General features: G+C 40.5%; 1 protein-coding gene and 1 non-coding gene across 6 annotated transcripts in view; one reads left to right on the top strand and one right to left on the bottom strand.

The window, feature by feature from the left end:
- Positions 1 to 26,309, bottom strand: part of ATP11C (ATPase phospholipid transporting 11C) — a 187,971-nt gene that overhangs the window by 125,127 nt on the left and 36,535 nt on the right. The gene's annotated exons all lie outside the window — the stretch shown is intronic.
- On the top strand, positions 24,536 to 24,662 carry LOC126069776 (U6atac minor spliceosomal RNA). Its single transcript, XR_007516048.1, has one exon. It is a non-coding gene; the product is annotated as a U6atac minor spliceosomal RNA (small nuclear RNA).

Genomic DNA, 26,309 nt, shown 5'->3' with positions numbered 1-26,309 from the left:
GGTTACAGAAATGACGCCGGAGATTGCATGGTAGAATTTTGCAATACCAACGACTTCTTCATTGCAAATACCTTTTTTTCACCAACATAAACAGTGACTATACACGTGGGCCTCACCAGATGGAATACACAGGAATCAAATCGACTACATCTATGGAAAAAGAGGATGGAAAAGCTCAACGTCATCAGTCAGAACAAGGCCAGGGGCCAACTGCGGATCAGACCATCAATTACTCTTCATGCAAGTTCAAGCTGAAACTGAAGGAAATTAGAACAAGCCCAAGAGAGCCAAAGTATGACCTTAAGTATATCCCACCTGAATTTACAGACCATCTCAAGAATAGACTTGACACATTGCACACTAATGACCAAAGAACGAACGAGTTGTGGAATGACATCAAGGACATCATACATGAAGAAAACAAGAGGTCATTAAAAAGACAGGAGAATGGGGTCTTAAACACTAGCAAGCAGCCATCTAAGATGCATCTATTGGTCTCAATCCACCTGGATCAAAGGAGAACGAAGAACACCAAGGACACAAGGTGATTACGAGTCCAAGAGACAGAAAGGGCCACATGAACCAGAGACTACATCACCCTGAGACCAGAAGAACTAGATGGTGCCTGGCTACAACCGATGACTGCCCTGACAGGGAACACAACAGAGAACCCCTGAGGGAGCAGGAGCACAGTGGGATGCAGACCCCAAATTCTCATAAGACCAGACTTAATGGTCTATCTGAGACTAGAAGGACCCCAGTGGTCACGGCCCCCAGACCTTCTGTTGGCCCAGGACAGGAACCATTCCCGAAGCTGACTCTTCAGACATGGATTGGACTGGAATATGGGTTGGAGAGGGATGCTGGTGAGGAGTGAGCTTCTTGGATCAGGTGGACACTTGACACTATGTTGGCATCTCCTGCCTGGAGGGGAGATGAGAGGGTAGAGGGGGTTACAAGCTGGCGAAATGGACACGAAAAGAGAGTGGAGGGAGAGAGCGGGCTGTCGCATTAAAAAGAGTAATTGGGAGTGTGTAGCAAGGTGTATATGGGTTTTTGTGTGTGAGAGACTGATTTGATTCCTAAACTTTCACTTAAAGCACAACAAAAATTATTGAAAAAAAAAAAAAAGACAGGAGAGAAAGACCTAAAAGAATGTCAGAAGAAACTCTGAAACTTGCTCTTGAACGTTGAGTACTTAAAGCAAAAAAATTTAAATTATGAAGTATCAAATAGCAAAATGTATAAACTTTGAATAATTAATGTCATTATTCTAATTTTTTCTTAAAAATAACTCATATGAGCCCACAAACTTGAATAAACAAAAATACAGAAAGGTGTTTGTTAACAGCATTGTTTGTAACAGCAAAAACAAAACTCAGTAATGAAAATGCCCATCAGGAAGGGACTATTTAACTATGGGACATCCAAACAATGGACTATCCTGCAGCTGTTAAAATATATGAGTATTTCCATATTTGAAACCCTGGTGGCAACGGCTGATAACCAAAGGGTCAGCAGTTCGAATCTGCCAGGTGCTCCTTGGAAACTCTATGGGGCAGTTCTACTCTGTCCTGTAGGGTCGCTATGAGTCAGAATTGACTCAATGGCAATGGGTTTTTTTTTTTTTCCATATGTACCAATGTGAAGTAATCTCTAAGACACATCATTAAGTGAAAAAAAATCTGAAGAGTATTATGTATTGTATGATCCCAACGATGTATATATTAAAAAAGTATGTGTATGCGTGTGTCTGTGTGTTTATTATAGACAAATACTTTTAACAGTGATCACTTCGGGGGAATGGGGCTGTGAGTGACGTAGGGATCTAAAGTTTTTTATATTTGCTAGAGTTCTCACATTTTTTAACCACATATAATACTTTTCTATTAAAAAAAAAACCTGATTACTAATTCTCAGTCAAGTTTTTCTCAATCATATCTATCCTGGTTAAATAAAATGCCGATAAGAAGCAGAAAGAGACTCACCCTGGATTAAAAGAAATTACTCCTACTGATTTTGGGATTGGGTAAAATTGATCTAAATTTTTAAGTTATTATAAAGTACCGTTTAAGTATTTTAAGACAACCCAAGGAATTAAAATAAAGGAGAATGAGTTTTAAAAAGCTAAAAAACAGATTTTGACTACAGTAACTTTCAGAACAAAAGCATCTGAAATTGTCTATATCAAGCTTACCTTTGATCAGACTCACCAAAACAGCAGGTAAAAAAACTCAGCACTGTAACACCTCCTGTGATCCACCAAAGATTCTTTTTCCTTAGGAGTTTTCCTATGGTTCTGTTGTGCTTTTATCTAGTTAACTTCATTTGTAAAAAAGTTTTCTACATTCAGGATTTTTGCAGAAAGAAGAAAAAGGGAGTGGTGGAGTTGGAAGGACTGTATTTTCAAAATCAGCTTGAAATAATATTATACCTGTGTAATTGCACAGTTCTGTTTTCTAAGTATTAGTAACTTGTAGATGAATCACTTAAAACAAAAACTGAAATTGATTGGCGGGGGAGGTAGAGGGGAGCTTCAGTGAAAAAGCGGGGCTTTGGGTTTCATGATCAGCACTTTTAGCATATAACGTTTTACCTTGTTCAAAGGTTCCCAAAATATACTGTCCTAGTCATCTAGTGCTGCTACAACAGAAATACCACAAGTGGATGGCTTTAACAAAAAGAAATTCATTTCTTCACATTAAAGTAGGCTCAAAGTCTAAATTCAAGGCGTGAGTTCCAGGGGAAGGCTCTCTCTCTCTCTGTGGGCCTTCTCATCAATCTTCCCCCGGACTAGAAGCTTCTCTGCGTAGGAACCCTGGGTCAAAGGAAGCGCTCTGTTCCTGGCAGTGCGTCCTGATGGTATGAGGTCCCTCACTCTATGCTTGCTTCCCTTTCCTTTTATGTCTTGTAAGATAAAAGTGGTGCAGGCCATACCCCAGGGAAACTCCCTTTACGTTGTATCAGGGATGTGACCTGGGTAAGGGTTGTATTACAATCCCACCTTAAACCTCTTTAAAATAAAATTACGATCACAGAATGGAGTACAACCACACAATACTGGGAATTATGGCCTAACCAAGTTGATACACATATTTTTGGGGGGACATAATTCAATCCCTGACAGCAGCCATCTCATTACTTAAAGTTATTGAGCGTAATGGATTTTTAACCTGATGCAGCAATTTGCATTAATTCATGTGACCAGAAATGTGTTAATTTTCCAAAGAAACTGCCCTCCCAAGAGTAAAGGAACCACCCAGCAATAGGGCTTGTTTCTCCTTTCAGTGCAGCTTTCTTATCTGCAAGTCGCCAAATATAAATCCAGTTGTTTTACATAGTGGGGCAGACCTCAAGTGCTTTTAAAACATACAGTGGCACATTTTTTTTAAAGGCGTGATAAATTCTGCTTAAGGTGACTATGGCTTCTCAACACTATCTGTTTGTAAATTCTGGTTTGATTTGTAATATTTCTATCTAAAAAAAAATCAATAGCAAAGCTGGTGGTTGTAAAGACTAATGGCGTATGCTTAACATAAAAATTGCCTAGCTGTCAAAACTACAATGAGATTCCATCTCTCTCCGACAAGGCTGGCATTAATCCAAAAAACACAAAATAATAAATGTTGGAGAGGTTGTGGAGAGACTAGAACACTGATACACTGCTGGTGGGAATGTAAAATGGTATAACCACTTTGGAAACTGATTTGACGCTTCCTTAAAAAGCCAGAAATAGAACTACCATTCGATCCAGCAATCCCACTCCTTGGAATATATCCCAAAGAATTAAGAGCCTTTACACAAGCAGATATATGCACACCCATGTTCACTGCAGCACTGTTTACAATAGCAAAAAGATGGAAGCAACCAAGGTGCCCATCAACAGATGAATGGATAAATAAATTATGGTATATTCACACAATGGAACACTACGCATTGATAAAGAACAACGATGAGTCCATGAAACATTTCATAACGTGGAGGAATCTGGAAGGCATCATGCTGACTGAAATTAGTCAGTTGCAAAAGGACAAATATTGTATGAGACCACTATCATAAGAACTCGAGAAATAGTTTAAACAGAGAAGAAAATATTCTTTGATGGCTATGAGGGTGGGGAGGGAGGGAGGGAAAGGCGTATTCCCTAATAAGATAGTAGACAAGAAATATTTTAGGTGAAGGGAAAGACAACACACAATACAGGGGAGGTCAGCACAACTGGACTAAACCAAAAGCAAAGAAGTCTCCTGAATAAACTGAACTCCTCGAAGGCCAGCAAAGCAGGGGCAGGGGTTTGGGGACCATGGTTTCAGGGGACATCTAGGTCAATTGGCATAATAAAATCTATTAAGAAAACATTCTGCATCCCACTTCGGAGAGTGGCGTCTGGGGTCTTAAACGCTACCAAGCAAGCGGCCACCTAAGATGCATCAATTGGTCTCAATCCACCTGGAGCAAAGGAGAAGGAAGAATACTAAAGACACAAGGTAATTATGAGCCCAAAAGACAGAAAGGGCCACATAAACTAGAGACTATATTAGCCTGAGACCTGAAGAACTAGATGGTGTCTGGCTACAACCGATGACTGCCCTGACAGGGAACACAACAGAGAACCCTTGAGGGAGCAGAAGAGCAGTGGGATGCAGACCTCAAACTCTCATAAAGAGACCAGACTTAATGGTCTGACTGAAACTAGAAGGACCCCGGAGGTCATGGTCCCCAGACCTTCTGTTAGCCCAAGACAGGAACCATTCCCAAAGCCAACTCTTCAGACAGGGATTTTTTTATGGGATAGAAAATGATACTGGTGAGGAGTTAGCTTCTTGGATCAAGTAGACACATGAGACTATGTGGGCAGCTCCTGTCTGTAGGGGAGATGAGAGAGCAGAGGGGGTCAGAAGCTGACCGAATTGACACAAAAATAGAGAGTGGAAAGAAGGAGTGTGCTGTCTCATTAGGTGGAGAGCAACTAGGAGTATATTGCAAGGTGCATATAAATTTTTGTATGAGAGGCTGACTTGATTTGTAAACTTTCACTTAAAGCACAATAAAAATTATTTTTTTTTAAAAAGTACCCACCTGTAAATATATATAAATATAAAGGCAATGTAGTGTAGGGTTAGAATACAGGCTATAGTCCAAATCCAGGGATTGCTGTAATTCCAATTCCATGCACCTAAGGGAGCCCTGGTGGCATAGTGGTTCAGAGTTTGGCTGCTAACCAAAAGATCAGCAGTTCAAATCCACCAGGTGCTCCTTGGAAAGCCTATGGGGCAGTTCTACTCTGTCCTATAGGGTCAGTATAAGTTGAAATCCACTCGACGGTACCTAAAAACAAGGTCCATTAAGGTCAGAAAAGGAATGCAGACTGCAGCAGGTTATCTGGATATAACTTTCTACTCTATTACCAACTAGTTATATAATTTGGGGAGGTCACTTAACCTCTCTGAGCTTCAGTTTCCTTATATGTAAAATATGAGGAAATATCAATACCTATGTCATGAGGATTTTTTGAGGCTTCAATGAGATAATATCTGTACAGTGCATATCACAGGGCTGGAATATAAAAAGCACTCAATAAACCTTGGCTATTATCACAGCTACATATGAAAAGCTGGTTTTCCTAAACTGAAGAGAAATGTATTCATTCCCATTTCAGCAAAAGTGTAAGAGGACAAGTGGATGTGTGTGGCTGTACGCCAATACTCAATGTTCATTCCAGGTGTTTTACTCCATGGCTGACCAATTATGGGGATGTGTAGGCCCTTGTTTGAATCCAGACTTTCTCAAAGGGTGCTTCTGAGAATGTCTGTAGGAGAATCCCTAGGAAATTTGTTAAAAATGCAGGGTTCTATGCCCCAAACCAAACCTAGTAAATCCCAATCTCTGGGAGCGAGGCTTGGGAATTTCATCTACACCTCCTGCAATCAGACACAATGAGAGAATCTGAGGGCAGGGAAGCAGGGAAAAGGGAAAAACAAAGGGAATCTGGCTCTGCAGTGAAGCAAAACTGATTCTTCTCATTTTGGTTAACTTTACTAGTAGAAAGTGCACGGATCTTTTTTTTTTTTAATTAACTTTTATTAAGCTTCAAGTGAACATTTACAAATCCAATCAGTCTGTCACATGTAGGTTTACATACATCTTACTCCCTTCTCCCACTTGCTCTCCCCCTATCGAGTCAGCCCTTTCAGTCTCTCGTTTCGGGCAAATTTTGCCATCTTCCCTCTCTCTCTATCTTCCCATCCCCCCTCCAGTCAAGAGTTGCCAACACACTCTCCAGTGTCCACCCGATTTAATTAGCTCACTCTTCATCAGCATCTCTCTCCCGCCCGCTGACCAGTCCCTTTCATGTCTGATGAGTTGTCTTCGCGGATGGTTCCTGTCCTGTGCCAACAGAAGGTCTGGGGAGCATTGCCGCCGGGATTCCTCTAGTCTCAGTCAGACCATTAAGTATGGTCTTTTTATGAGAATTTGGGGTCTGCAACCCGCTGATCTCCTGCTCCCTCAGGAGTTCTCTGTTGTGCTCCCTGACCGGGCAGTCATTGGTTGTGGCCGGGCACCAACTAGTTCTTCTGGTCTCAGGATGATGTAGGTCTCTGGTTCATGTGGCCCTTTCTGTCTCTTGGGTTCTTAGTTGTCGTGTGACCTTGGTGTTCTTCATTTTCCTTTGATCCAGGTGGGTTGAGACCAATTGATGTATCTTAGATGGCCGCTTGTTAGCATTTAGGACCCCAGACGCCACATTTCAAAGTGGGATGCAGAATGTTTTCATAATAGAATTATTTTGCCAATTGACTTAGAAGTCCCCTCAAACCATGTTCCCCAGACCCCCGCCCCTGCTCCGCTGACCTTTGAAGCATTCATTTTATCCCGGAAACCTCTTTGCTTTTAGTCCAGTCCAATTGGGCTGACCTTCGTTGTATTGAGTGTTGTCTTTCCCTTCACCCAAAGCAGTTCTCATCTACTGATTGATCAATAAAAAACCCTCTCCCTCCCTCCCTCCCTCCCCCCTTCGTAACCACAAAAGTATGTGTTCTTCTCCGTTTTTTCTATTACTCAAGATCTTATAATAGTGGTCTCATACAATATTTGTCCTTTTGCCTCTGACTCATTTCGCTCAGCATAATGTCTTCCAGATTCCTCCATGTTATGAAATGTTTCAAAGATTCGTCACTGTTCTTTATCGATGCGTAGTATTCCATTGTGTGAATATACCACAATTTGTTTACCCATTCATCCGTTGACGGACACCTTGGTTGCTTCCAGCTTTTTGCTATTGTAAACAGAGCTGCAATAAACATGGGTGTGCATATATCTGTTTGTGTGAAGGCTCTTGTCTCTCTAGGGTATATTCTGAGGAGTGGGATTTCTGGGTTGTATGGTAGTTCTATTTCTAACTGTTTAAGATAACGCCAGATGGATTTCCAAAGTGGTTGTACCATTTTACAGTCCCACCAGCAGTGTATAAGAGTTCCAATCTCTCCGCAGCCTCTCCAACATTTATTATTTTGTGTTTTTTGGATTAATGCCAGTCTAGTTGGTGTGAGATGGAATCTCATCGTGGTTTTAATTTGTATTTCTCTAATGCCTAATGATCGGGAGCATTTTCTCATGTATCTGTTGGCTGCCTGAATATCTTCTTTAGTGAAATGTGTGTTCATATCCTTTGCCCACTTCTTGACTGGATTGTTTGTCTTTTTGTGGTTGAGTTTTGACAGAATCATGTAGATTTTAGAGATCAGGCGCTGGTCTGAGATGTCATAGCTGAGTATTCTTTCCTAGTCTGTAGGTGGTCTTTTTACTCTTTTGGTCAAGTCTTTAGATGAGCATAGGTGTTTGATTTTTAGGAGCTCCCAGTTATCTGGTTTCTCTTCATCATTTTTGGTAATGTTTTGTATTCTGTTTATGCCTTGTATTAGGGCTCCTAGGGTTGATCCTATTTTTTCTTCCATGATCTTTATCGTTTTAGTCTTTATGTTTAGGTCTTTGATCCACTTGGAGTTAGTTTTTGTGCATGGTGTGAGGTATGGGTCCTGTTTCATTTTTTGGCAAATGGATATCCAGTTATGCCAGCACCATTTGTTAAAAAGACTATCTTTTCCCCAATTAACTGACACTGGTCCTTTGTCAAATATCAGCTGCTCATACATGGATGGATTTATATCTGGGTTCTCAATTCTGTTCCATTGGTCTATGTGCCTGTTGTTGTACCAGTACCAGGCTGTTTTGACTACTGTAGCTGTATAATAGGTTCTGAAATCAGGTAGAGTGAGGCCTCCCATTTTCTTCTTCTTTTTCAGTAATGTTTTGCTTATCCGGGGGTTCTTTCCCTTCCATATGAAATTGGTGATTGGTTTCTCTATCCCCTTAAAATAGGACATTGGAATTTGGATCGGAAGTGCGTTATATGTATAGATGGCTTTTGGTAGAATAGACATTTTTACTATGTTGAGTCTTCCTATCCATGAGCAGGGTATGTTTTTCCACTTAAGTATGTCCTTTTGAATTTCTTGTAGTAGAGCTTTGTAGTTTTCTTTGTATAGGTCTTTTACATCCTTGGTAAGATTTATTCCTAAGTATTTTATCTTCTTGGGGGCTACTGTGAATGGTATTGATTTGGTTATTTCCTCTTCGGTGTTCTTTTTGTTGATGTAGAGGAATCCAAGTGATTTTTGTATGTTTATTTTATAACCTGAGACTCTGCCAAACTCTTCTATTAGTTTCAGTAGTTTTCTGGAGGATTCCTTAGGGTTTTCCGTGTATACGATCATGTCATCTGCAAATAGTGATAACTTTACTTCCTCCTTGCCAATCCGGATACCCTTTATTTCTTTGTCTAGCCTAATTGCCCTGGCTAGGACTTCAAGTACGATGTTGAATAAGAGCAGTGATAAAGGGCATCCTTGTCTGGTTCCCGTTCTCAAGGGAAATGCTTTCAGGTTCTCTCCATTTAGAGTGATATTGGCTGTTGGCTTTGCATAGATGCCCCTTATTATGTTGAGGAATTTTCCTTCAATTCCTATTTTGGTAAGAGTTTTTATCATAAATGGGTGTTGGACTTTGTCAAATGTCTTTTCTGCATCTATTGATAAGATCATGTGGTTTTTATCTTTTGTTTTATTTATGTGATGGATTACTTTAATGGTTTTTCTGATATTAAACCAGCCTTGCATACCTGGTATAAATCCCACTTGATCAGGGTGAATTATTTTTTTGATGTGTTGTTGGATTCTATTGGCTAGAATTTTGTTGAGGATTTTTGCATCAATGTTCATGAGGGATATAGGTCTATAATTTTCTTTTTTTGTAATGTCTTTACCTGGTTTTGGTATCAGGGAGATGGTAGCTTCATAGAATGAGTTGGGTAGTATTCCGTCTTTTTCTATGCTTTGAAATACCTTCAGTAGTAGTGGTGTTAAGTCTTCTCTGAAGGTTTGGTAGAACTCTGCAGTGAAGCCGTCCGGGCCAGGACTTTTTTTTGTTGGAAGTTTTTTGATTACCGTTTCAATCTCTTTTTTTGTTATGGGTCTATTTAGTTGTTCTACTTCTGAATGTGTTAGTTTAGGTAGGCAGTGTTTTTCCAAGAATTTATCCATTTCTTCTAGGTTTTCAAATTTGTTAGAGTACAATTTTTCGTAGTAATATGAAATGATTCTTTTAATTTCATTTGGTTCTGTTGTGATGTGGTCCTTCTCGTTTCTTATTCGGGTTATTTGTTTCCTTTCCTGTTTTTCTTTAGTCAGTCTAGCCAATGGTTTATCAATTTTGTTAATTTTTTCAAAGAACCAGCTTTTGGCTTTGTTAATTCTTTCAATTGTTTTTCTGTTCTCTAATTCATTTAGTTCAGCTCTAATTTTTATTATTTGTTTTCTTCTGGTGCCTGATGGGTTCTTTTGTTGCTCACTTTCTATTTGTTCAAGTTGTCGGGACAGTTCTCTGATTTTGGCTCTTTCTTCCTTTTGTATGTGTGCATTTATCGATATAAATTGGCCTCTGAGCACTGCTTTTGCTGTGAGTGCATGGATCTTGACATCAATTTCCATGACCAGCCAAACACCTTGTCTAATTTAAAATTAATGGCCTTTCCTATCACCTCCTCTTCCCAATATCAGTCTTTGATGGAAAAACATACCACACAAATTTGGGACCCAATCCTCTGCCATTACACCACTTTTGTTATTATTTCATTTACTTCCATTATGGGAAGTGAAGGTGAGACCAAATGCCATGTGCTTAGAATAAAATTGCACAACGTTAGGTATTATAATACATTTCTATTTCCAGGATTGACCTGGTTTCTCAGCTGGCCAGTAGTCTTATCGTTCTTCTGCTCTTTAGTCAAGAAAAGATAAAACATCTTTGAAGAACCTTCCTCAGGGTGAGCAGGACACCAACCTGGAGATTCTTTAGAGAACAATAATCCTAGGGCATTAACCTAGAGATCAGCATGGTCCTTGAAGAAGTGTGGAATTTTGTCAGGACACAGTTGGGAAATGAGGAAGGAAAAGTCCCAAGTTGCCTCTGAAAGATTTTTCTTTGGGAAGTGCTTCTAGCTCATTCTTCCTGTCAAGTTGAGCAGCGGCCTTGTAAATTTTACCTGACAAGAAAGCACATTACTTCATCTGCAGTATCTGTCGACTATCAGCCACTAAATCATTCTATAGTGCTTAGGCTATCACAGGAAGTAGGAGCCTGGGATAAAAAACAACTGGAACAACAGTCTTGAAGCCCCGCCCCCCAAAAAGAAACTTACTAGAAAAGTTATTAATGAAGTGTCAACTTGAAGAGAATGCCACAGAGCATTAATAATAACTGACATAAGGTTAATTCTCAAAATGTGACAATAACTCATATCCCCACTTTTCAAATTCATCATCCTGATACCAGCCACCCACGGGGCACTTTCTCTCTCTGACGTTAACCACCCCGGGTTGAGTTTCCACAAGTTAAGACTCTGCCCGCCCTATTAGCCCCTGCCAAATAGGCAAATGCCAGGCTCTCTGCTGGCTCTCAAAGCCCCCCAGTTTGGTTCATAATTCGCTATTATGACTCACAGAACGCAAGGAGACTACCTGTACTTACAGTTCCCCATTTATTATAAACAGAAAGGATACAAGCAAAGAGATGCATCAGGCAAGGTCTGGGAGAGGTCCTGGGAGCACAAAGCTTCCACTGTCCCCAGGGACATGCTGTGCCCTCTCTCATGCATGGATGTTCTCACCAATCCAGGAAGCTCCAAAAGAGAAGCTCCAAGGTTCAGGATCCTATAGTCACTGTGCCCAAGGCATATGCATGACTGGGGCCTTAATGTACAGTTATGATTGATCCAATTAATGAACATGCATAAATTACTATATTATGGATTTTTTTTCCCTTTCTGAGATCTGTTGCCAGGGTGGGGTTGGGTGCTTCAAACTCATTTATACAAATTTATGTGTTGTCTGGGAACCCTGTTGGCATAGTGGTTAAGAGGCTATGCCTGCTAACCAAAAGGTAAGCAGTTCGAATCCACCAGGCGCTCCTTGGAACCCTATGGGGCAGTTTTACTCTGTCCTGTAGAGTCACTATGAATCGAAATCAACTTGGTGGCAATGGGTTTGGTTTTGTTTTTTTTTTTTTTTTTTGATATGTTGTCTGGCTATTTCGGAAAACAAAAGGCACCTTGATTGTTTGGTAATTTCAAGGGCTATTTTCAGAAACAGAGATAAAAGGCCAAACTAAGTTCTTTGTCCCACACACAGCCACTTTTCTAACAAAAACAACACCAAAGAAATTGTGTTTATTTTTCTCAAATGATTATATATGACTGATCCTTGAGAAATAACTATCTCCATAAGAATCCCCCCAGCCACTATTTTCCAAGTACCCTTTTCAAACAATGCAATACCCGAGGCAGAAAGCGCAACTCAAATCCTAATACAACTTGTATTATCTTTATAATATTATCTTTATAATAACCAGTCTCAATTCCTCCAGGATCCCTGGTCTGGGTTTCTGCAAGCCCCATGATCAGTATGTGGTGCCAACTATTGGACCATGCTTGTATTGTTGTTCCTCCACCTAATTGCTTATTTAACTGTTCATACTTGGATTTCCTCTTAGCACCTCAAAGGAAAGTTAAAAAAATAGCAATTGGCTTTAATGATCAGCATAATTTTAAAAGACACAACTTATCACACTTTGGCAGGCACATCATTTGTGGTGACAACAACCCCTACGTGAGCAGCCAGAAGCTAAATTATACATGTGACTGAGAAAAGCAGCATCAATACAAGTGCAATCTCCTTATTTGTGGCTCTCGGAGAGTCAGAGAGTCATTAACCAAGCAGCCACCCATTACCCACAAGATAGACACACTGAGGTCAGTAGAGCTGGACAAGGCCTTGAACACAAACAATTTAGGGAAGGAGGAATGAAGTTAAAGAACTGACTGGAGTCATCTGAGGTATTTGGGAGCTTGTGGGTATCCAGCATGGCCAAAGACCAGAGAATTGGGGAGAGGAGGAGGAGTCATAAAACAGAGGCTACAAAGGGAGGCCTGAGAAAACCTGTGAGGGAACTTCAGCACTCCTAGGCTTTAGCATAGAGGCAACTGGAGACTGCAAGACTGCTGTTTTAAAAAGCATCCTCTTAAAAAAATGTAAGGAAATAACTCATTTAAAAAGCAGGATAATGGGACGGCGAGGGGTGGTAGTGGTGGTGGTGACACAGGACCGGCTCAACATTATTCTGTTGCGAATGGAGTCACCATAGCTAAAAGCAGCGTGACTGGGACAGGGAACATGGAAAGACTTTGGGAGTGGCTGACAAAGTTCTATTTCTTGATTTGCATGGTGATTTCAAGTGTGTCTGTCTTATAATACTTTATTAAGCTATAGATTTGTGTCATTTTTTGAAGCTTTGTCTCACTTTACAATAAAAAGGCTAAAAAAGAAAAAAAGGAGCACCCTCTCGTGACATTGTGTAGGGCACACTGGGCAGACAGGGAACTAGAAGGAAGGTAAGAGAAGCAGGGACAGTGGGAGTGAGAATGAGGAGAAAACAAATTCATTTAAAAAACACTGTGAAGTTGACTTCCAACCTCAAGAAACTTTCAAAAAATAGTAATAATAATAAAAACTTCCAGAGGGACTCCAAGAGGAAAAAGCTTAAAGGAGAGGACGCAGAGGGTGAATTCAGATGTGGACATATTGTGTATGAGATGCCTCTGGGACTTCAAACTTAAAAATACTAATTTCTTATTTTCATTTATGGCTTTCTTTTGCCTTGGCACACATCTAACAATAGTAACACTCTAGTCCTTATCAGTCATAATTTGGCTTTCAAATGAGATAGAGAAGTGAGGAGGGGACTGTTTTTGATATAAGAGGGCAAGACTTGGAAGAGAAAGGAGGAAGATGGTTAAGAGATGTGTGTAGACTTGACATGATAAAGAGACTCTCTATGGTACAATTAACAACACTGTTAGTGATGAAAGAATAAAAGGGATAATATACCACGTGAACTCTTCCACTAAAAGGGAAGAAAGAATGTGGAAGGCAAGAGCTGATCAAGAAAATCATGGGAAAGAGGGACACATCATGTATCTATCTTGTTTTGACATGTCTCGGACTTTCCTAAACATAAAAAAAAACCCACTGCCGTCGAGTCGATTCCGACTCATAGCGAACCTATAGGACAGAGTAGAACTGCCCCATAGAGTTTCCAAGGAGCGCTGGGTGGATTCAAACTGCCGACCTTCTGATTAGCAGACATAGCACTTAACCATTACGCCACCAGGATTTCCATATGTAACCTTAAAATAAATTATAACAGAAATTTGAAGATGAGGGACATGGGTCAATGGGAAAGATATTCCACACCAAGTAAGTATAGTGGAGAAGCAAGTGATTTTGCTTATCTACAACCAGAACAAACTATGTGAGAGAAGAGATGGATATCAGCAATTACGTGTGTTAGGTTAATTACAGTATGGGCCATACCAGCTCAGTTCCCTAGAGTACCATACTATACTATCACAGAATGAGTGCCCAACAAATGCTTGGTGAACAACTTGCTTTGATATTGTTGTTGTTGTGCACCATCGAGTCAATTCCGACTCATAGAGACATTACTGAAGCAAAAGTGTTAAGATTTTACCCTCAGACCCTTGTTTCTACTGCATAATAATAAAACCTACTTACCACTTATTTGGAACCCTGGTGGCAGAGTGGTTAAGAGCTTGGCTGCTAACCAAAAAGGTCAGCAGTTCAAATCCACCAGCCACTCCTTGGAAATCCTATAGGGCAGTTCTACTCTGTCCTATAGGGTTGCTATGAGTCGGAATTGGCTCTACAGCAATGGGCTTACCACTTATTTAGGAGCCCCGGTAGTTCAGTGGTTAAGTGCTAGGCTACTAACCGAAAGATGTGGCAGATTGCTTCCCCAAAGATTACAGCCTTGGAAACTCTATAGGGCAGTTCTACTATGACCAACAGGGTTGCCATGAGTCAGAATTCGACTCATACATGATCTAACTCAGGTCACCAGGGTAGAACACCACATGGGGATCAGGGACTAAATCTTTAGTTGCTCATAAACAGTACTTTTGTTGGGCCTTATCTTCAGCAGGTCTATATCCTCTGACAACATATATTAGTGGTAGGTGGCTGGTAGCAGATGCTGAGAGTAGAGATCCCAAACAGCTCTAATTCTTTGCATCAAAAAGATGGCCAACATTGGGCAGAGTAGCAAACGTCAAGATGAATGGGTCTCTACTAATTCACACATTACAAATTGGATTGACAAAACTGGTCAAATTCTATTGCAGAATTACAGTTAAGCGGTAATGAATATTAAATACATATGAGCCATTAGCTGGGACTTTGAAATCCCTTCACTCTACAGAAATTTCTATTCTGGTAGTAGTCGATCTTTATCGCACTATTCCTGGCAGCAATAAAATTCCATTTCCGTCAACTGTTTCCTCTCAGGAAAGAAGTCTCTCAAGAATACTAAAAACATTGTTCTGAACAAAGTTCTCAGATATGAATCATTTTTAACTGCCAGGAAGGCACTCCTTCCCCCCCACCACCCCGGTTTGTATCATAATATTCTTTCCCTAAAATGACAGCTTATGGGCAAGACATAAGTATTTTCAAAAAAGAAGATATTTTATTAACTACAGAGTAAATCCTTCATTTTGCCCCTTCCATGGCTTTGCTCAAGCAGTTCATTCTGCCTCAACTGTCTTCTCCCTAGATCTGCCTGTCCAAGTGCTACCAATGCATTCACTCATTCAACAAAAATTCCCTGAGCACTTACAAGGTGTTCAGTCCTAGGAGGGGCCCAAATATGGGAAATATATATATATATATATATATACATATATATATCTTATTCTCAAAGGATTTACAGTCTACTGGGAAGACAGAGGAAACCCTGGTGGTGTAGCGGTTAAGTGCTACGGCTGTTAGCCAAAAGGTCGGCAGTTCGAATCCACCAGGCGCTCCTTGGAAACTCTATGGGGCAGCTCTACTCTGTCCTATAGGGTCGCTATGTGTCGGAATCGACTCGACGGCAGTGGGTTTTTGGTTTTGGGAACACAGATACAAGTAAGCTAATAATGCTAATACAGTGAGATGAGATGCTATGGGAGATAAGAGAAAGGGCTGCAACCCAGCTGCTTGGGGTGAATCAAGAAGACTTTCTGAATGGGGTGATGCTTTAGTTGAGTCTTAAGTAAATGACTGTATTAGAAATTAGCCAAAAAGAGATTAGGGTGATCATTCTAGGCAGTGGGACCATCATATGACATTTTGAGATTTTCCTTCAAGTTTCCAAGAAGGGGAAACACTTAAAGCTGGCCCAAAGGATGAAGAAAAAGAATTAAACAGAAGAGGCAAGGCATTTGTGGTGGCCAAGAGGATGATGCAACCCAATGATCTCCAACTACAGGTAGCACAATGGACCAAGGACCCCAGCTGCTGCCTTGGAAATTCATCTCAAGGAATTCATCTCAAAATTTCATCTCCTGTTTGTCCTGAAGCTGCACCTCCCATGGGTTGCCCCCAGACAATGACTGAGTGCAGCAGCGATACTGAGTGCAGTATTCCCTGATACTGTTCCAAAAAGATATGGGACTCTAAGAGAACCCCTGAGGCAGCAGGAGAGCAGTGGGATGCAGACCCCATATTCTCGTAAAAAGACCACACTTAATGGTCTGACTGAGACTAGAAGGACCCCGGTGGTCATGGCCCCCAGACCTTCTGTTGGCCCAGGATAGGAACCATTCCCAAAGCCAACTCTTCAGACAGGGATTGGACTGGACAATGGGTTGGAGAGGGATGCTGGTGGAGTGAGCTTCTCGGATCAGGTGGACACTTGAGACTATGTTGGCATCTCCTGCCTGGAGGGGAGCTGAGAGGGTAGAGGGGGTTAGAAGCTGGTGAAATGGACATGAAAAGAGAGAGTGGAGGGAGGGAACAAATTGTCTCCTTAGGGGGAGAGCAATTGCGACTATGTAGCAAGGTGTACATTAGTTTTTGTGAGAGGCTGACTTGATTTGTAAACTTTCACTTAAAGCACATTAAAAAAAAGATATTGGACTTTACAGGAATAGGAAAAGAAGATGCAATGTGTGGCTAACTGCCTCCATGAACAACTGCCTCCTTTGCAATGAGACCAGAAAAATTGGGTGGTGCCCGGCTACCATTACTAAACATTTTGATAAAAGATTCTATAGAAGAATCCTGATCAAAAAGGGAAAAATACAGAAAAGAATTTCAAATTCGCATGACCTCCAGACTTTTTGGAGCCATGGAGGCTGGATGAACCCCTGAAACTATTGCCCCAAGATAATCTTTAAACCTTAAACCAAAAATATCCCCTGAAGTCTTCTTAAAACCAAGCAATAGTTTAGTTTGCCTAGTAAAGAATGCCTGCCTTGAGCATTATGCTCTTTTAAGATCTACATGGAATCAGAGTGACAACAGTAATTTCAAAGGTTAGATAGGAACCTTAGGGTCAGTGGGTTTGTATTAACAGGGGAGGAACAACTCAGAAAAGGAGCTAGAGAATGGATGTACAACTCAAGGAATATAATCAATGCCAATGAATTACACATGCAGAAACAGCTGAATTGGTATATGTTTTCCTGTGTATATTCTCAACAACAACAAAAGAAAAAAAGCAGCTATATTTTTTTTTTTAAAAAAAAGGTATGGCACTCTACTGACTACTGACTTTGGACTCCCCAGTGGCTTTGCTGAACCTTGCTTAGACTGCAGGACGCAGGGTGGTCTAGAAGGCTTTTGCCTAACCTACTCTTCCCTTGTGGGGGAGTTCAGATTTGCACAAAGGCCTCATGGCATTCCCATCTTTACCCAGCCCCCTCCTGATTTTCTCTCTACAGGTAATAACTCCAATAACATCCTTGCCCAGTTATTTTGTAGGGTCTGATTCTCAGAGGACCCAGACTAATGCAGCATTCCAGACAGAGGACCCAGCATGAGTAAACAAACGCCCAGGAACATGAAAAATGATGAAAGGTTCAGGGTACCCCAAGGAGTGGTATGTGCCCAGAGCATGCTGTGGAGGTGTAGGTATGGGAGAAAAATTTGGGCCAAATTAAAGAAGGCCTTATACATCCTGATAAGAAACAATGGACTTGGTCCTATGAGAAATACCAGGCTATCCGGAAGCTTTAAGCAGGGAAAGGGCGTGAGTTTTCAAGAGATCATTCTGCTGACAGAACGGAGGATGGGAAAATGAACTGGAGGAGGGAGAAAATGGAAGCATATCTATGTATGTTTCCATCTAGTCTGCTAGCTCGTGAGGTCCTTTTTTTTTTTTTTTATTGTGTTTTAGGTGAAAGTTTACAGCTCAAGTAAATCTCTCATAAAAAATTTATACACATTGTTACGCGACACTAGTTGCAATCCTTACACTGCGACAGCACACTCCTTTCTTGTGCCCATTCAACCAGTTCCTGTCCCTTCCTGCCTTCTTATCCTGCATCCAGGCAAGAGCCGCCCATTTGGTCTCATATATCTGGTTGAACTAAGAATTAAGAAACACACTCCTCACAAGTTTTTTTTTTTCTTTTTTTTTTTAATACGCCAGTCTAATCTTCCTTTGAAGAGTGGGCTTCGGGAATGATTTCAGTTCTGGGTTAACAGAGCGTCCGGGGGCCGTAGTTTTAGGGGTTCCTCCAGTCTCTGTCAGACCCTTAAGTCTGATCTTTTTTTTTAAATTAATTTATTGTGCTTTAGGTGAAAGTTTACGAATCAAGTCAGTCTCTCATACAAAAAGTTATACACACCTTGCTATGTACTCCTAGCTGCTCTTCTCCTACTGAGACATTCCTCCTCTCCACCCTGTATTCCCGGTGTCCATTCAATCAGCTCCTGTCCCCCTTTCTTCCTTCTCATCTCACCTCCAGACAGGAGTTGCCCACATAGTCTCATGTGTCTACTTGAGCCAAGAAGCCCATTCCTCACCAGAATCATTGTCTGTCTTATAGTCCAATCGAAACCCTGTCTGTAGAGTTGGCTTCAGGAATGGTTCCAATCTTGGGCTAACAAAGGGTCCAGGGACTATGACGGTCAGGGTCCCTCCAGTCTCAGTCAGACCATTAAGCCTGGTCCTTTTACGAGAATTTGAGATCTGCATCTCACTGTTCTCCTGCTCCATCGGGGATTGTCTGTCGCATTCCCTGTCAGGGCAGTCATTGGTGATAGCCAGGCACCATCTAGTTCTTCTAGTCTCAGGCTGATGGAACCTCTGACTTATGTGCCCCTTTCTGTCTCTTGGGGTCATACTTTGCTTGTGTGTTTGGTATTCTTCATTGTCCTTTGCTCCAGGTGAGTTGAGACCATCTTAGATGGCCACTTGCTAGCTTTTAAGACCCCAGATGCCACTCATCAAAGTGGGATGCAGAACATTTTAATACACTTTGTTATGGCAATTGACCTAGATGTTCCCTGAAATCATGGTCCTCAAACCCCCTGCCCCTGCTACTCTGTCCCTCAAAGTATTTGGTTGTATTCAGGAAACTTCTTAGCTTTTGGCTTAGTCCATTTGTGTTGACTTCCCCTGTATTGTGTGTTGTCCTTCCCTTCATCTAAAATAATCCCTTATCTACTATCTAATTATTGAATACTCCTCCCTCCCCTTTCCCACCCTTATAACCATCAAAGAATGTTTAAACATTTTCTGTGTTTAAACATTTTCTTGAGTTCTTATAATAGTGGTCTTATACAATATTTGTCCTTTTGCAACTGATTAATTTCACTCAGCATAATGCCTTCCAGATTCCTCCATGTTATGAAATGTTTCAAAGATTCCTCACAGTTCTTTATCTATTCATAATATTCCATTGTGTGAATATACCATAATTTATGTATCCATTCATCCGTTGATAGGCACCTTGGTTGCTTCCATCTTTTTGCTATTGTAAACAGTGCTGCAATAAACATGGGTGTGCATATATCTGTTCATACAAAGGCTCTTATTTTTCTAGGATATATTCCAAGGAGTGGGATTGCTGGATCTTATGGTAGTTCTGTTTCTCGCTTTTTAAGGAAGCGCCAAATCGATTTCCAAAGTGGTTGCACCATTTTACATTTAGGAGGGATCATATTTTTGTTGTTTTAATATCTGTCCCTATAATGCCTAGAATAGTGTTTAACACACAATAGCTGGTCAAGAGGCCCTACCAAATTAACGAGGCTGGGCCTCACCATACTGCCCCACATTGTAGTTAAAGTTACACAAAAATACAATAACCAGTTTTTGGGTATTCCTGCTTGGCTTGGCATTGGGACCCTCTGTCTACCCAATCTAGACAGGATAGTAACATGCATGAAGGGTAGAAAAAGTTACTCCCAAAGCTTTACCTGCACTCAACTAATTATTTCGTAAATTCTCTTTAAGATGGGCATCTAATCCATATATATTGATCCTAATGGTGGGGACAAAAGTAGTCATTAGACATTTAGTTTTTGAAAGTTTACCAGTTAAAATTTAGGCAGCCAGATAAGGCCCAAGGCCTAGAGGTCTTATCCAAAGAGCATCAGACAAATATCAGAATTGGGTTCTGGATACTGACTCAAACAAAACACCCAATGATGATCTTTAGGAAAACATATTCCCAAGGTTGATTTTTCTCATCATAGCATGGGAAATAAGATATCTTTAATTAATAGATAAAGTAAAACAAACATTAAACAAAATGATGTGATCAATGTGCTTTGAAAACGATAAGATGTATTTATAAAAAATTTTCCCAGTTATATAACTGGGAAAAAATAGGAAATGGAAGGAGATCTGTTAAAAACCTAAATATCCCCCTAACACAAAGAAGTCTTAGATTTCTAAACGAATATGATGATCATAACTCATTTACTGCATTCACCAAGACATCAGCTTGCTAAAGATCATTATTAACCACAGTTTAAACTCTGGGTATAACATATTTACTTAAGAATTTCAGGGCTAGAATGAATGCATTCAAAATAAAGACTAAAAAAAACCACAGTTTAAACTCTGGGTATAACATATTTACTTAAGAATTTCAGGGCTAGAATGAATGCATTCAAAATAAAGACTAGTAACTACCAATTCTGATTTCTAACAGTATCAAGGGATAGTGTGATGGTCTCCAAAAATTTTGAAAATACAATTCATTTTCCTTTACTTTCATCCGTCATACATTTTTAATTGGAACGATACTGCTGTGAAATCCCATAATCATGGGCATCAATGCTCAGAATGCTAAGGATTGCTGGAGCTGACGCTAACATCCCTCCTGGGGTCCTGGGCACTAAAGGGCTATTTTTTAATGATGGCCTGATGCCCTTTCTCAGAATCAGCCTTTTTTCCTCATTGCTACCTTCCTGACCTAACTAAATGAGCACAGAAGCTCTTGGGCCCTACTTACGATAGCAAAAATAATCTCAGTGAAAAAAAGTAATCATTACCTCCAGACAGCCTAATGTAGTTTTTGTCATTAGAGAGTCTTACCAAGTCATAAACTGTCAGATCTACATGGGCTAAGGGACTAAAGTTAGCTACAAATGGTTGGTTGCCTATGTAAAAATGAAAATAGCATCTCAAATTCTCCATGCTGGGGACAACCACTTCCAAACCACAGGAAAGCCCAAAGCTTTCAGCAGGACTTTTTAAATTTTCCAAATCTGAAAATAGTTTTAGTAAATATATTGGTATTCTTTTGACTTGGGGAAGGGAGAAATGAAAAGTGGAAGAAACTAAATACATTTTTACAAAAAGGAACTTGCTGTAGCTATTCAGGCCAAAGAACTAAATAAACAACTACAGAAAAGTCTCATTTGGCATTTTCCAAACCCAAATTAATTATTTTCAGTTATACAATGCATGTTAATGGTAGGAAATCAATAATAATGACAGTAATGGATACCATCTCAAGAATAGATTTGACACGTTGAACACTAATGACTGAAAACCAGAAAAGTTGTGGAATGACATCAAGGACATCATACACGAAGCAAACAAGAGCTCATTAAACAGACAGGAAAGAAAAGAACAAAATGGATGTTCGAAGAGACTCTGAAAGTTGCTCCTGAATGTCGAGTACCTAAAACAAAACGGAACAAATGATGAAATAAGAGAGCTAAACCGAGGATTTCAAAGGACGGCTTGAGAAGACAACGTAAAGTATTATAATGACATGTGCAAAGACCCGGAGTTAGAAAATCAAAAGGGAAAAACACACTCAGCATTTCTCAAGCTGAAAGAACTGAAGAAAAAATTCAAGCCTCCAACAACCGATGACTGCCCTGACAGGGAACACAACAGAGAACCCCTGAGGGAGCAGGACAGCAGTGGGATACAGACCTCAAATTCTTGTAAAAAGATCAGACTTAATGGTCTGACTGAGACTAGAAGGACCTCGGAGGTCATGGTCACCAGACCTTCTGTTAGCCCAGGACAGGAACCATTCCCAAAGCTAACTCTTCAGACAGGGCTTGGACTGAACTATGGGATAGAAAATGATACTGGTGAAGAGTGAGCTTCTTGGATCAAGTAGACACATGAGACTACGTGGGCAGCTCCTTTCTGGAGAGATGAGAGGGCACAGGGGGTCAGAAACTGGCCGAATAGACACGAAAATAGAGAGTGGAGGGAACGAGTGTGCTGTCTTATTAGAGGGAGAGCAACTAGGAGTATATAGCAAGGTGTATATAAGTTTTTGTATGAGAGACTGATTTGGTTTGTAAACTTTCACTTAAAGCAAAATTTAAAAAAATTTTTTTCAAGCCTCCAGTTGTAATACTGAAGGATTCTATGGGGAAAATATTAAATGACACAGGAAGCATCAAAAGAAGATGGAAGGAATACACAGTCACCATACCAAAAAGAAGTGGTCGACTTCCAACCATTTCAGGAGGCAGCGTATGATCAGGAACCAGTGGTACTGAAGGAAGAGGTCCAAACTGCTTTGAAGTCACTGGTGAAAACTGAAGCTCCAGGAATTGACGGTATACCAATTGAGATGTTTCAACAAACAGATGCAGTGCTGGAAGTACTCCTTTATCTATGCCAAGAAATTTGGTTTGCTACCTGGCAAACCGACTGCGGAAATTATAGAACAATATCATTAATATCACACGCAAGCAAAATTTTGCTGAAGATCATTCAAAGGACGCTGCAGCAGTACATCGACAGGGAAGTGCCAGAAATTAAAGCCAGATTCAGAAGACATGAAACCAGGGATGTCACTGCTGATGTCAGATGGATCCTGGCTGAAAGCAGAGAATACCAGAAAGATGCTTAAAAAAAAAAGCTTACCTGTGTTTTATTTGATTATGCAAAGGCATTCAACTGCATAAAAAAAATTCAACTGCATAGAACATAACAAATTATGGATAACATTGTAAAGAATGGGAATTTCAGAAAACTTAATTGTGCTCATGAGTAACGTGTACATAGTTCAAGAGGCAGTCGTCTGAACAGAACAAGGGGATACTGTCTGGCTTAAAGTCAGGAAAGGTGTGTGTCAGGGTTGTATCCTTTCACCATACTTATTCAATCCGTATGCTGACCAAGTATTCTGAGAAGCTGGACTATATGTAGAAGAACGGGGCATCGGGACTGGAGGAAGACTCATAAACAACCTGTGTTATGCAGATGACAAAACCTTGCTTGCCAAAAGCAAAGAGGACTTGAAGCACTTACTGATGAAGATCAAAGACCACAGCCTTCAGTATGGATTACACCTCAGCATAAAGAAAACAAAAATCTTCACAACTGGACCAATAACTATCTTGATGATAAATGGAGAAAAGACTGAAGTTGTCAAGGATTTCATGTTACTTGGATCCACAATCAACAGCCATGGTAGCAGCAGTCAAGAAATCAAAAGACACGCTGCATTGGGCAAATCTGCTGCAAAAGACCTCTTTAAAGTGTTAAAAAGGGAAGATGTCTCCTTGAAGACTAAGGTGCGCCTGACCCAAGCCATGGTGTTTTCAATTGCCACGTATGCATATGAAAGCTGGACAATGAATAAGGAAGACCGAAGGAGAATTGATGCCTTTGAATTACGGTGTTGGTAAACAATACTGAATATACCATGGACTGCCAAAAGAATGAACAAATCTGTCTTGGAAGAAGTACAGCCAGAATGCTCCTGAGAAGCAAGGATGGCAAGACTTTGTCTTACATACGTTGGACATGTTATCAGGAGGGATCAGTCCTTGGAGAAGAACATCATGCTTGGTAATGTAGAGGGTCAGCAAAAGACAGGAAGTCCCTCAAGGAGACGGAATAACACGGTAGCTGCAAGGACGAGCTCAAGCTTAACAATGATTGTGAGGATGGCGCGGGATGGGGCAGTGTTTTGCTCTGTTGTAGGTGGGATCACTATGAGACGGAACCAACTCGACGGCACCGAACAGCAACAACGATGGATACCACTATACTGAGCACATACTATGTGCAAGGCACTTTACATATATTATCGGTATTCCTCATAATAACTACATGTTAAAATGCTACATTTAAAAAAAATTTAATGAGGCTCAGACAGACATATTTGCCACAAATCAAGTTAATGGCAGAGCTTAGATTCAATCCTCGTTCTTGCTGACATACCTGAAGCCCAGATTTTCAGGTGGTAATGAGAGGTGGAAGATCATTCTTCTCTTTTCCAGTCTCAATCGATTCCTCTCCCACCCCTCCTCCCTACCTCCCGCTCTCACGCACACACACAAGTGTGCGCGCACACACACACAGACACACACACTCACTCCCAGAGAGGTAATAAGATGTAGTAGGATGAACATGGGTTTTACCAAAAAAAAACCTGCATTCAAATTCTGACTCTGCCATTTACTAGCTGCAAGACATAGGTGGTGAAAATTACTTGAGAAACCTCAATTTCCCATTAAATGGGATTAAGTGAAATCAGCATAAACTGTGCTTAGTGCACAGACACTATGACTGTTACCTTTCCCCTCACTCTCCTTGATAGCCTAACGACCAAACGAAGATGAAGCAATACATGTCATCTACACTGAATGGGCAGAGCAGAAGGTTAGCATTCCCCTGAAAAAGGACAGAAGAGTTCTTAGTGATTTATATACTACACATATGGTTAAGGAACTCACCCACTTAGTGGCATCTAACCATGACTTATCCATAAATTCGCACATAACGGCCACATGGGGTTGAGCCTAGGAATGCAAGGTTGGTGCAACATTCATAAATCAAACAATGCCATTAACGTTATCAACAGCCTAAGGAAGAAAACCCATGTGGTTATTTCAATAAATGCAGCAATAACGTTTGGCATTCATTCAACATTCATTCATGATTTTTTAAAAAATCTCAGTAAACCAGGAATCAAAGGAAACTTCCTCAGCCTGATAAAGACAATCTGTGAGAAATCAACAGTTAAGTCATATTTAATGGTGCAAGACTGAATGCATTCCCATAAGATCAGGAACAAGGCATGGGTGTCCCATCTTACCACTTTTATTCAACATTGTACTGGGTAGAGAGCCTTGCTAGTGTGGTAAGGGAGAGAAGAGAAATAAACACACATATTGTTTGGAAAGAAGGAATAAAATGATCTTTATTCAGTGAACACGTAATTATTTATGTAGAAGATCCAAAAGAATCTACAAAAAACTACTAGACCTCAAGCGGCCATCTAAGCTGCATCACTTGGTCTCAACCCACCTGGAACAAAGGAACATGAACACCAAAGACATATGGTAAAGATGAGCCCAAGAGACAGGAAAGGCCACATAAACCAGAGACTCCATCAGCCTGAGACGGGAAAAAATAGACGGTGCCCAGCTACCACCGATGACTGCCCTGACAGGGAACACAACAGAGAATCCCTGATGAAGCAGGAAAACAGTGGGATGCAGATCTCAAATTCTCGTAAAAGGACCAAGTTGAATGGTCTGACTGAGACTGGAGAGGCCCTGGAGGTCATGGTTCCTGGACCCTTTGTTAGCCCAAAATTGGAACCATTCCGGAAGCCAACTCTACAGGCAGAGATTGGACTGGACTGTAAGATAGAAAATGATTCTGGTGAGGAGTGAGCTTCTTGGCTCAAGTAGACACATGAGACTATGTGGACAACTCCTGTCTGGAGGCAAGATGAGAAGGAAGAAGGGGACAGGGGCTGGTTGAATGGACTCGGGGAACACAGGGTAGAGAGGAGGAATGTGCTGTCTCTAGTAGGAGGAGAGACAAGGTGGGTATAACTTTTTGTATGAGAGACTGACTTGATTTGTAAACTTTCACTTAAAGCACATTAAGTAAATAAATACACATTCCCTAGTTGGTCTTATGCATCTCAGCTTTACATTTTAAAAAATACATAATCTGCATATTATATGAACTACTGACATACAGAGTATATGTGTGTGTAACATACATAAACACAGCACATTCACACATGCATCTTAATAAACAATGCCCTTAAAAAAAAAAAGTACTAGACCTAATAAGTGATTTCAGCAAATCTGGAGAACATAAGATCAATGCATAAAAATCAACTATATTTTTATATACTGGTAGTGAACAACAGGGGGAATGAAATTTTTAAAAACACCATTTACAATAGCAACAAGAAATATGAAATACATAGGAATCGATATAATAAAGTATGTGCAAGATCCGTATGCTGAAAAGTAGGACAAACACTGATAAGAGAAATACAAAAAAAAATCTGAATAATTGGAGAGCTACACTGTGTTCACTGACCAAAACAAAAAATTCATTTTTGTCTGTCTTGGTTATCTAGTGCTGCTATAACAGAAATACTACAA

The sequence above is a fragment of the Elephas maximus genome, chromosome X (assembly GCF_024166365.1).
Source record: "Elephas maximus indicus isolate mEleMax1 chromosome X, mEleMax1 primary haplotype, whole genome shotgun sequence".
Lineage (NCBI taxonomy): Eukaryota > Metazoa > Chordata > Mammalia > Proboscidea > Elephantidae > Elephas > Elephas maximus.
Note: the sequence above shows the minus strand (reverse complement) of the source record. Positions and strands in the feature narration are given on the sequence as shown.